At 36.3% G+C, this 13,381-nt stretch overlaps 1 long non-coding RNA gene across 1 annotated transcript; it reads left to right on the top strand.

Annotated features, from left to right (window-relative positions):
* The first annotated feature begins 6,264 nt into the window (after positions 1 to 6,264).
* On the top strand, positions 6,265 to 12,745 carry LOC117597733 (uncharacterized). The gene is made up of 3 exons (XR_004578481.2): positions 6,265 to 6,463; positions 8,392 to 8,469; positions 12,393 to 12,745. It is a non-coding gene; the product is annotated as an uncharacterized LOC117597733 (long non-coding RNA).
* Positions 12,746 to 13,381: the final 636 nt, after the last annotated feature.

The following is a 13,381-nucleotide window of genomic DNA, read 5'->3' as shown; positions in this document are numbered from 1 at the left end:
TTGGTCTTGATGAAAGGGTAAACATTCAGCATAAATCAGAAACCACATCCTTCAACAAATAGGCAGTGGAATCTAAACCTGTACTCACACACACACAAAATGTTTGAGTCATTGTAACACTAAAATCAACCACTGTGTGAGTGTGGGTACCCTCCTCTACTTTTCATTTTTGTTGTTTGAATATGTATGTAGATATTAATATATACATTAATTGACCATTTGTACACCTATACCCTGCTCATTCATGTGGCAGCAGCGCAGTGCATAATTTCATGCAGATACAGGTCAAGGGCTTCAGTAAATTTTCACATCAAATGGGGAAAAAATATGATCTCAGTGAATTTGACTGTGGCATGTTTATTGGTGCCAGACAACCTGGTATGAGTATTTTAGAAATTTCTGATCTGGGATTTTCACCCACAGTTGAAGATAGGAAAAATATCACTATGACTTTATACAGTCTTCAACTGTCCAGTTTATTTTGGCTGTGCCATCTGAACAGATTTCTGTTCTTGGCTGACAGGAATGGAACCCAATGTGGTTTTCTGTTGTAGCCTCTCCACCTCAATATTCAATGTTTTCTGCATTCCGTGATGCTTTTCTGCATATCCCAGCTGTAAAGAGTGGTTGTTTAAATTACTGTAGCCTTCCTGTCAGCTTAAAGCAGTCTGGCCATTTTCCTCTGACCTCTCTCATCAATATGGCATTTCCACCTGCAGAACTGCTGCTCTCAGGATGTTTTGTTGTTTTTAGTACCATTTTGTGTAAACTCTATTGATTGTTGAGTGTGAAAATTCCAGGTGATCAGCAATTTCTAAAATACTCAAATCTGGCACCAACAACCATTCCTCAGTCAAAGTCACTGAGATAACATTTTCCCCATTCTGATTCAATGTGGCCATGAAGATAGAGTGTTATAGTCCAAGTTGTCCGTATTTGTAGGCAGAGGAGCATTGTGGGAAGTGGAGTTTAGTACCGATTCTGGCATGACAAGACATATTGACACCGGATTTTGACCACTAGGCACAATCATAACTCTATAGAAGCTAAGTAATACCCATTTCCCAAGCTGAAATGGGTAGCTCTGAAAACTGCCTTTTTGTCAGCGATCAATTGTGCAAAAAGACATGAGGAATTGCATTCTCCGGAAATAAGCTCAGCTTACCTGTGCTGGTGGTAGGGTGTATGGTACACCATACACCTGGTACACCAAGCTCACCAGTTTTGTATATCAGTAAACTGACTGTGGCAGATGGGGGCGTGGTTAAGCAGGAGTCTGCAGCAGGAGAGTGGGGGGAGTGGAAAATAAACATGGGGCTTATTTATGTGAGAAAACAAGCTGTTTTCTCTCCTTTCTCTCTCTCTTGTGTGTGTGTGTGTGTGTGTGTTGCGCAGTTTCTGTTGTTTGGTTTTTTGCAGTAGTGAAAATAAACGCTCACCAGTCATCTTACCCTGGGTACTTGAGTTACATTATGCCACACATACCTTACATCTTTTAATGATTATTTTTTAATGATTTTTTTTTTTGCTGCGTCTGGTACATACCCCCAGTTCATCTACATCCATCTACTGTTCATTTTCCTGAGAATTACGTCTTACAGTCTTCCTGTGTGAGGTTTTGGGGCACTTTTGTTCTCAGAGTAAAAGTACCTGATCTTGTGTGACTGGATACCTTAAATGTGACCAGATAAATGAACTACCTTGTAAAAGTTTCAAAAATCCCCATCAACTATTACCATCAGAAATTATCATGCAAACGGAACAGACCTCTGACAGGATGTAAGAATCATATAGGTTTTTTTCTGTCTTACTGTTAAGAAAAGTGCTTCAGTGCTAGATACACAATGTACGGTATACTGCTGTGTTTGTTAGTGCTGAAATATGAGTCCACTTTATGCTTCGTGAAGTCCCTTGTGAAGTCACACCCTCTTTATTGAGACTGCTGGGCAACTTCTGTATCCTGAAAAAGGTGTTGTGGCATTGGATGTGGTATCCATTAAATGTTCCATCATTTCACTGTTAAAGGAGAGTATGTTTTGCCTCACAGCTCAGAAATTGTGCCCCTAGAGTTGATTTTGAATAGTATCAGGCAAAAATGTAGGAATTTTAAATATGATTACCTACATTAATATCCCTCTCATTATCTCTGTTTAAAAAAATTCTACTGTGTTTTATAATTCATGGTTAGAGAGGAAGTAAAAAGAAAATGACTGAACTGATTTCTCAAACCCTTCATCACAGCTAAGGCAGAATTATTGGTCAAGTAGCCACATAACAATATGGGGGAAAACACTTAGAGAGCACCTCAGACTTCATGAGAAATATAATTAAGCAAACATCTTAAACTGTATTGTCTCTTATTTTGTTCATGTCTGAGATTAAACAAAGAAATGTTCCATTACTAGTGCATTTTACAAAAAAAAAAGTTGTGGATTGGATTTAGACAATGTACTGTGGTGGGCCTTATTTGATTCACATGCTTTCAAAACATAATTGTGCTCGACACAAGCACACTACAGGCTAGTGAAGGAGCAGCAAAAAACAGGCAAGGTAATGGTGGAAGGTTTACTGGTACATATGAAAAAACAATATATGAGAACCCACAAAGACAACTAATGTACTGTATTTGTTTTAACATATGCTTTGGCATTGACTGCTGCGTAAAACATCTTCAGACACATTTTATACTAACATAAATGACAGTAAAGCTTTTTCAGATGCATTTTACATAAACGTATATGCCAAATGACAAAATCAATCCTTCCGGACAAGAAGAAGTGATCATTCGGTTACATAGCTAAAACAGAGCAGCAAATGAAAAGACCAATCATTCGAAAATGTTTACAAAGGTCTTGATCACCTTACTCTCACTCAACTTAACCAAGTTTTAAATGAAAAGTACAGAAAAACCAACCAAGAGCGTCCATTAACCACTATCTAGTCTATGTTAGTGTGCTAGCTAAAACAGTTTAGAGAAAGAGTATTCAGTGTACTGCTGACTCTGATACAATGTACTGCCCCAGTTCATCTTTCTGTCTTCTTTTTCTAATCATTATTAAAAGCTAAAGTGAAAAAAAAAAAAAAAATTAAAAAAAAATCTGTCTTGTTTCTTGGTTATAACAATAAGGAAGACTGAACAATTCAGCTGTAATTAAAATAGCAATCAGTATATAGGCTGCAGGTTGGGGCATCATATAATGTTTTAACCATTTACGTTTTCTTACTACAAAATATAAATAAATAAATTTAAAAAGCCCATATAACTGAAGACAGTTATAATCATGTGGAAAACTTGATAAGACTTATAATGTATGTACCAAAAATGTATTTCATAAATGGTGACCTGATTTCCCCACCAGTTCCTGGCTGTGCTCTTTATAGAAACACAACATGCATACAAGTTATATCTCTAGCCGCATCATATTCTTTTGATTTGTTTTTGTCTTTCCATCTGCTTGCTCTTTTTTCAGTGGTCTTTTGATGTTCTAGAAGGTGTCTCCATTGATCTTATCAATGAAACATATCTTGTAGCAGAAACTGCTGCAGTGGGGATTTCAACATGCACATCAGCACACCACCTCCATTCTCAGCTATTCTGTTGCTGAGAATGTTCTGTAGTTAGGTGTGAAACGTGTACTTCAGACCTTTAGTCAAAATAAGCTTTTGCTGGTTCTTTCTTATACATACCTAAGTATTGTTTCTTTCACTAATGATGCAACTTTGCTGATGTATAAGAAAGACAATGGGATAAGACTTAAGCTCCAAAGTCACTTCACAACACTAAAAACAGTGTTTGTTGATTGTTTTTCTGTTCTTTATTCAACTGCACTTGCTACCAGTCAGTTGGTGGAAACTCAGTTTTACAGCATATGTATCACTGTTGGCTCCTTTATCAGTTGGACAGTTGTTTTAGATAAACGTGTCACCCAAATTAAGTCACGTACAAAAAAGAAGTTTAGTTTAAGTGGTTTTCCTGTTTTATTTCTTGTTCCATGTTCAGTTGAGGCACTGAAACCTGTTTTGATCAACAAGTTTAACTCTTAAGTGAATATTAACGTAAAGGTCTACCTATAAATTAAACCAGCGTATACAGTATAGTTATCACCTATAATATTGCATGATTAAATATCTTGAAATCTAATGTATCCAATTTTATCTAATAAATCTCACAAGTTTGTCCTAGCTTAGGCTTGTGCTGAAAGTTATATGGAAGTGAATGGGAGTGACTCTCTAATGACTTCTCCATTAGAACCCATTAGCCAAGCATGCTTAAAACAAACAAGCCATACAATAATTAGATCAAGGTCTAATCTTAGATCAAGATAATTAGATCAAGCCGTTATCAATATTGTTAGCATGTCGCTATAAATGTGCAGATGTTTTAGACACAGAGACATGGAACCCAATGTGGTCCTCTGCTGTTGTAGCCCACTTGCCTCAATGTGTGTTGTGCATTTGGAGATGCTTTTCTGCTCACTAAGGTATTGTGGTTATTTGAGTTACTGTAACCTGTAAGCTCGAATCAGTCTGATCAATTTCCTTTTACTTATCTCATCAACAAGGCGTTTCAACCTGCAGAACTGCTGCTCGCTGGATTTTTTTTGTTTGGTTGTTTGTTTTTTTCACACCACTCTGTGTAAATGCTAGAGACTGTTGTACGTGAAAATCACAGAAGATTCTACAAGCAGTTTCCGAAATGCTCAAACCAGCCCGTCTGGCACCAACAACCATGACATGGATAAAAGTCACTGAAAACACTTTATTTCCCATTCTGATGTTTGATGTGAGCATTAACTGAAGCTTCTAATCTGTATCTGCATGATTTTATACACTAATATTTCTATTTAATAAACAGCTTCAAGGCCAAAAATGATTCTACCTGGGCTTCCCAAAAGGGTGGAATATAAAACACAACACGATCAATAATTAATTTTAGAGAAGAGAATAGAATAAAGATTAAATAAACAAATTTTAGCACAAATTATAGCCTTAAGCCATTCAGCATCAGCCGTTCATGTTTGCAGGTTCAGGGAACAAGCGGTGTCATTAACCAGAGAAAACCTGTGTTTTAATAATGATGGTATATTTTCTTTACAGTGATGAGGAGTGTATGTGAACTACTGCACAGCTGAAATAGTGTGAAATACATAACAAATATCTCCTCTCCATATATTGCATAATTATAGCTGGGCTCTAGCATTCTGGTCCATCTTTCTTTTACCACAAATATGAGCTATATGTAATTTTACCAACAGGCAAAGAACTTAATGGAACTTAATTGACTCGAATTGATATAATTATACACACCCACAGTCAAGACCAAGTACAAATTTGATTAGAACCCACCAATTTCCAGAAAGTTCATCAGAAGTGCACACTGACTAATGCACCATTTCCACTTGACTGTTTCACTATTAATATACAGTCAGAGCACTTAACCCAGCACAAGCTGATGCCCCTGAGACCTGTTTATTTTGCTGAGTTCAGTAAGATGCTACTATGATGTTCACTTTACATCATGCCTTTCATCTCTGCATGTAGATTCTTCTTACTGAGTTTTACATTTATGGCATTTGTCAGATGTAGATCATTATCCAGAGCAGATCATTATCCAGAGCAGCTTACATTTATCTCATTTATACAACTGAGCAGTTGAGGGTTAAGGGCCTTGCTCAAGGGCCCAGCAGTTGCTCAAATTGCAGGAAATGCAATACAAACACCTGAACCATGTTTTTAACTGAAATTTAATGCCTGCTTCTGTAAGATCTCTATCATGCACAGCTAATGACCTTTTGTTACAAATTGCTTAGCAGTATTAGAGCAGAATAATGAATCTGAAGTGCTTGAAAGAGTACAAAACATACTGACATAGACAGTAAAAGCACTTCTGCTGTAGTAATAATTCACTTGAGTAAAACATAAAAGTAGTTACAGAAAGTAGTTAGGAAATAAGTTGAATGGTAAAAAAAAAATGTTTAAAAATGGGTAATTATTGTACCAATTATTTTTATATGACTACAGCTGACACAACTAATCTGAATCTATACTGTATTATAATACAGTATAATAACCATAACAAACTTCATGAACATAAACCAAATTTATTTTGGCAATATACATCTCCAAAACTAGCCAGTACTGCTCAGATTTTTAAGTCATTAAAGAATCAGAATCAGAAACAATTTATTGCCAGGTACAGTAAAAGACACTCTACAGTACTAGGAATTTGTAGGGCACTGTTCAGCAGGCTGACTGCAGCGGGGAAGAAGCTGTTCTTGTGGTGTGAGGTCTTGGTCCTGGGGAGAGGCTGGAAGAGTACATGTCCGGGGTGAGAGGGGTCGGCTGCAATCCTGGCTGCATGTCTCCGGGTCCTGGACACGTACAAGTCCTGGAATGATGGGAGGCTGCAGCCGATCACCTTCTCAGCGGAGTGGATGACGCGCTGCAGCTTGGCCTTGTCCAAGTGAGAATCGTGAGAAAATATATATAAACAGCATACACTGTATAGCCAAATGCCCAAATGCTGTTCAGTAGCTTGCTTGGTTCATTAGCTAGCTATCTAGCTCATGTTAATTCATGCATTAACCTGTTAATCAATGCATGATTTTAGCTACATAGTTAGCTATCTAGCAAAGATTGATTGGCTATATTTAACTAAGTTAGCCTGTTTTCTTTGCTAATGCCAGGTTAGACTAGCATTCGATTGCAGTAGCTAATATAATTACTTAGGCAGTAAGTCAAGTTCTAGCTAATGGTAAATATTGAAAACTTACAAAGATTGAATGATATTTTCAGTCAAAATGATGTCGTTTTAGATTTTAAAAAATGATAAAAGTTCATGGAAACATGGCATGAACTTAATTTCATCATTTAAAAACAATAATTTTTTAATACTTTCATACAAGTTTTTTTTACTTTCACCAGTATATTCTTATAAGTTGAGTAAGATTTTGACACATTATCTATACTTTATCTATAGTATAATTTCAATTTCCACCACTGGGCTGTAGCAGCACTAGTAGCTAATGGTTGGTTTTCACAGGCTGGATGTGAGGGTTTTGGCTCACATAATTGGCAGGTCATGATCATGCTGTTTCTTTTTACGTATATAAAAACTGAAAATACCGGATCATTTGAGCCAGGGATACTCATCTGCTTCTGACTATTTGGTGCATGAAGTATAGACTTTCAGCAGGAAACCACTTTATTTTAATTGTGTACTATGTACTATGACTGAACTTTACTCAAAATCATATCATTACAGTGAACTATGCACATGTAGTTTATTACTTTCCACCCCTGCAAATTTGAAAATAGAGGAATTCTTGTTTTTAAAAAATATTATTATTATTATTATTAATAATAATAATAATAATAATAATAATAATAATAATAATAATAATAATAATTTTAAAATGATAATAAATAAATATTTTTTTAAAAATCTTGAATACAGGCAAATTCAACTAACATTATACAAATATTAGACCATTAATTCCATTTCTAGATACTTTTTACTTTTTACATATTTTTTTCCTTTATTCGGGATATCTTCACTTTGCTAAGATATCATTTTTTGCAGTGTGGCAGCACACTTCCATGGCTTAGTTATTGATTTTGTTTATTTCTGAGAGACTCTCAGCACGCTCGTAGTTTTCTTGGTGTTGGGTTCCAGGTTGCCTTAAGCACACAGTGACGTAAGATGTCTCACATCCGTACTTTCTTGTTTGTTGCTGTCTCTGATTGGCTGTGTTAGAGTGTTGTCTATAATTATTCTCAACTAGTGGTTTGGGATGCTGCAGGCACTGAGCAGGTCATGGGTGTGCTCTTTTTCTCAATCTGATAGTGCAAACTTTATTTATTTATTTTTTGTCTTCCTGCTTAAGCTTTGTAGGCTAACACTAAACCATGACACTGGCCTACAGTCAGAATTATATAAACTTAATAAAAAACACTCTTCCACACTGTTTGCAGTCATAGTATTAATATAGTCAGTTATAATCACAGAAGTTATATAGAAGTTTGGTATATTTTCACAGCATGGCCTCAAAATGAAAATATTACACCACTTCACTGTTATGCCATGTGTTTTTTCTTACATTCAGGAGTGTTTTGTGTTGAGAGTTTTAATAAAGCAGTTAAAAGCAGTGCATAAAAGGTGCTCAAGCCTTTACATTTTGTAAAATAAATGAGAATGTTAGGAATAAGTTATTTTTTAAGTACCAGTTAAGGACAAATTTGGTTCCTGAGTTAAGTCCGTAGTAATAGTTATATAGTAATCGTTATAATAGTTATGATAGTTATAAGTGTTTTGGTTTTAGCTGTCACAGTACCCAAACCTGTAGGCGATGACCTAGAAGACCATTTGTACATCATATGCCTGTTTTTCAGACCCACTAGAAGTCTAACTACATGGTGACAGAGAGCCAGCAACCAATCAGAGGAGAGAAAGAGTGTGAGCATCAAATGGTAAAGAAACCATACCAGAGAATGTGGGTGAGAGTTAATATGATACTATAAGAGGGACATTTGTTGAAGAGACATTTTTTTCTTTCTAAACAGGGAAAGCATTGTTTATTTGTTCTCAAATTTGGTAGAGGAACTGGTTGTAACTAACAGGAGGTGCTTGTGCATTTCTCTGGGTTTTTTTTTTTTTTTGTATTAATCAAGACTGAGTCAGTCGTGGCACCTGCCTGCCCTCTTTGTGTGTACTGCTCTGTGTTTGAGCTAGTGTGCTAACAATATCTGGCTTATTGACAGAGTGGAGAACAAATTTGGCAGATCAGGTTATAAAATAGACAGACCAGGTAATACAAATACACACATAAAAAACAAACAGATGTAATAGTTTCACTGTAATAGTTTCAATGTAATACACTGTATTATAACCAGCCAGTTAGAGTCTGTGGGTATGTGTGCATGTTTAGTATGGTTAAAGTAAAAACCTTTAATAAGTTCCCTTCACAGGAAATGGTATGTGGAAACTTTGTGCTGATTTAGCAGAACAGATGATATTAGATGTCATTCCTCATTCTGTCACACTTCTTATAGTAGATTCAGTGAATCTGGTAATAATCACTGTTAATTGTTGCCCACCCTGTCAAGTGTTAATAGTAAACTTTTCTTGAAATAGATCTGTCTTTTTTATGTCTAACCTAGGAGTCAAGTTGAGGAATATTTAATAGCAATGCCTTAAAATAGTGGATAGTGCCTTTCCATTTTTTGGATAGTTTCAAGAGGAAGTCATTTTTCTTTTAGGTTCCTGAGTGGTGCAACAGAAAATCATTTGTCCTACAGTTGGGTGATTGCTAGTTCAAATCCCACCGATGGCACAGCTATCCGCTGTGTGGCTAGAGAGTAAAATTATCCGTGCTCATTGGGTGGGTGGGATGGCATAACTTCTCTCCCCTGTCAATAAGAGCGACACTAGCCAATCGTGCGCATCTATGAGCTTATGTACGTGGAAGAGGGCAAGTGTGTTATGCTGCCCTATGATGCAGCAGCAGTTCCTGTGTCTCCATGGAAGTAGGTCTTAGCCTTCACCCTTCCCAGTTGGTAGCTGTTGTGTCTAGCTGTCTAGAGGGTGGGAGGAAGCAGGAAGAGTTGTGCAAACAGCCAGGAATTACTGCAGTGACTCCCTGGTGTCTGCCACCCAGTCATTTGTTGATCTCATGAGCTGGACTTCAGGGACTTGAAGACTTCATCCTCTTCCCTGAATATGAGCCTGAGACTGGAAGCTACATTATAGATGACTAAGTGAAATTAGATTTCTGCAGTTGAGAACAGAAAATGAAAAGGGGATGGTGGAATTCATCTTCGCTTCCACTCCTTCTTTGACAGAAATTAAAGTACTGATGAGTTCTTAAACAAGAGCTTGAATACAGTAAACATAATTAAACAGCAGGAATAAACTTTACTCAGAAGACTAAATTCCAAGTTTGAAAGTTTTGATTCAGCTTCAACAGCAGCTGATTTTCAAAGTTATTTGCATCAAGCATAGCTCGTCTGGGGCTGAAAAACAACCGTGCAGCACTGAAGAGCCTCTCACAGGCTGCTGAAGCATGAAGAGGCCCGGAAGGACTTGAATGACTCCCTGGTGTCTGCAAAACAGACCTGATAGCCATCCAATTGTTTGTTGATCTTGTGAAGGGGTGGAAAATATTTGAGTAATTATACTTATTTTTAACTATTTTTGTACTTTACTTGAGTATTACTGAAATTGAATACCTGTACTCTTGCTTAATTACAATTCCAAGATAAAAACTTACCTTTTTCTCTTTACATTTTTATTTAGACCTTGTCACAAACCATGAAAGTCTGCCAGTTCATCATCTGCAGTGACTTTCTCATGCTGCAAAATTTAGTTAATGCTATAGTTATCCGTGTTTGTCTGAATATGGATAAGCCACAGGACTGCAGTGTTGAACCTGAGGATGAGTGCCCCTAGCCATACCTCAGGAAAATATATGCTGGAGTGAGAAAAGACACATATAAAATGAGATTTCTCCTTTGCCTCGCTAGAAAGCATAGAACTCCCTAGAACTCCATCTAATTTGAAAAAGCATGCTGAGGATAGTTTAGACAATGTGCTAATGTTATCTGGCTATATTTAGCTAATTTGACAAAGCATGTTGAGGGAAGTTTAGATAATGTGCTAATGTTATCTGGCTATATTTAACTAATTTGACAAAGCATGTTGAGGGAAGTTTAGATAATGTGCTAATGTTATCTGGCTATATTTAGCCTGTTATCTTTGTGATGCCAGGGTAGATTAGCATCGATTCCAGTAGCCGACATAATAAGCCAGGTACATAATGATAAACACTGAAAACAATGATGTTTTCAGGCAAATCAGCATTGTTGCTTTATCTTCTAACAGTTTTAGATAAGTAATTAAAGATGTTTTCACATGAAAATATGGCATTAGCTTCATTTCATCAGTTAAAAACATTTTTAAAAAAAAACTTTTTTAACTTTCATTTTATTTTATTTATTTATTGATTGATTGATTGATTGATTGATTTAAAATACTTCCACTTTTAATTGAGTAAGACTTTGACACATTATTTATACTTTCAATTGAGTATATGTTCTCAGTACTTTGACCAGCCCTGATCTCATGAGCTGTGGACTTCAGGAAGCTGAAGAACTCCTCCTCATCATCAGATGAACTGGTGTATGTTTCAGTGATCTGTGGGTATCAAATGGACTTTATAGTTCAGATCTGAGAGACAGAGAGGGAATATAGTTTGGTGTAGAGGAGCAGACAAGGGCAAAGCAGAAAAAAATGCATATTCTGTACAAAAGCTTAATGTTGAGACAATCCAGTTTTTTTCAACTGTCCAATGTCCATACTAAACAAGTAAATCACTAAAATACAAAATATAAACTTTGATAACACAGGTATAAGTAATGCTGTATTGGTTGTTTTGATAGTTTTCATAAAACATAGAGCAAAAGATTGAGTTTGTAAATAAGAGCTAGATTTTTTATTACTGTATTTTGGCTAATGGCTTCAAATTCTAATGATTTGTCAGGTAACACAGTATCTGTTCATACCTGACTTGATGAGGGTTTTCCAGGAAATGGTGGCAGCTGTGATGACTTTAGGATCTGCAGGGACATCACTGAACTGAGTATCCACATGTGGGTTGAATACTGAGACTGCATGATTCATTCAAGTTTCAAGCTCATTTTGTGGAGAGTTGGCTGCATCCACCCCAGCTGTGCATTCGTCTCTGCCTGCAAAGTCAACTCTTTTACAACTGGACTGGTGGTTGGCCACACTGTCAAGAACAGTACTTCTACTGGATTAAACCTACAAGGAAAAAAAATAGTATCATTATTATTATTTAATTATTACTAATTAATTAATAATATAATCTAAATTAATTATATCTTTTTAATATCATGTTGTTCAGTTACATTGAGAAGAAAAATGCTACTTACATCTGACACTTAAAAGCAGTACAGTTACTCCTGATCACACCTTCTCTTGCACCTTTGGCAACAGGGATAATTCTGTCAACAGCCGGTTCCAGCAGGTTTGGTTTGGCACACACTGAAGCCTACTTACTGCTACAACTAGCTGCCAGAGATTATCTACTGCTTTTATTCCATACAGCTTGGTGTTTGTCAAAGGCAAACCAATAGACCTTCATCATTTAATCGTCGTCACCAGGTTGAGCATATAGCCAGGCAAACTTCAGTGTTTAGATAAACGAAATTCAAAGCCATCATCCTGGTCCAGGAGTGCTGAGGTGTCATGGTTTCCCACACTGTTACTTCCCTCATCAGTGGCTTCATAATCAGTATCATGGGCACTTTCAGACTCCTTTGTTGTGCTCAGCTCCTTGCTCTTCTCAGTCATCTGTTTTTCTTTTCCTCTACAGAAATGCTGAAAGCTTTCAGGAGGTTGGACCCACGAACTGTAGGTGGTGCAAACGATCTTGATGTGAATGTCGTATTTGGAGAGAATGTCATTTAAGGTGCTGGCCAAAATACTGAATGTATGCAAGCTTCTGTAGGTGAGTGCAGCAGAAGAAATTTCAACACTTCTGAAGTTGACCCAGTGGACTATGGAACTTTTCCTTTTCTATCTGTCCCGCAATCTATTGTTGTCACTATCCGTTTAATTCCGGGCATTGCAGCAGTTACTTTCTGCTTCATTATTGGAGTAGCCTCAATTATCTTTGATTGTAAAGCAGGCTTGGTAATGAGAGAAGTGCTAGGGAACAGAGCCTTAATCAAGTCCATTTAGTTGATGTCAAGCATACAGTCATTGGCTGGATGAAAGAAGAGAAGTTTGAGATTTTAAAGAACTAAATAAAAATGTAAGAAGTTAATATTAAAAGGGTTTTTTTATTCTTGTAAATGTAATTAAGTAAGAGTGCATGTATACAATAACACCCAAGTAAAGTATAAATACCCCAAATAATACATAATATATTAGTCATTCATAATAATAATAATAATAATAATAATAATAATTGCTGCATAAGTTAAAATATTCTCAAGGCTTTTTTTATCATTCTACTTGCATACAGCCTTTCAGCTGTCATATCTTATTCATTTTATTAGAAAGGTTTTCCAAATAGCCCTTGACACATTAATGCTGTTAGAAATTTGTTGTTTGGCCCCAGTAGCAGTAGATATCTGCAAAACACCTGAAAGAAACAGAAAAAGTAAACTGACCTCAGCTGTAATTATCTGTGATTCAAGCTCAGAAGAGACCTGCATCAGGACTAGATTACTTTAGGTTTGTTAGTAATTTGTCATCATTTAGTGTTTGGTGTAAAAATATGTATAAACATGTATGTACATGCCAGTAGTTCTCCTTATTTGAAGTAGAATTAGTCTTCCAAGTTTGTTCTTCACTGTT

The sequence above is a fragment of the Pangasianodon hypophthalmus genome, chromosome 7, assembly GCF_027358585.1.
Source record: "Pangasianodon hypophthalmus isolate fPanHyp1 chromosome 7, fPanHyp1.pri, whole genome shotgun sequence".
NCBI lineage: Eukaryota > Metazoa > Chordata > Actinopteri > Siluriformes > Pangasiidae > Pangasianodon > Pangasianodon hypophthalmus.
Note: the sequence above shows the minus strand (reverse complement) of the source record. Positions and strands in the feature narration are given on the sequence as shown.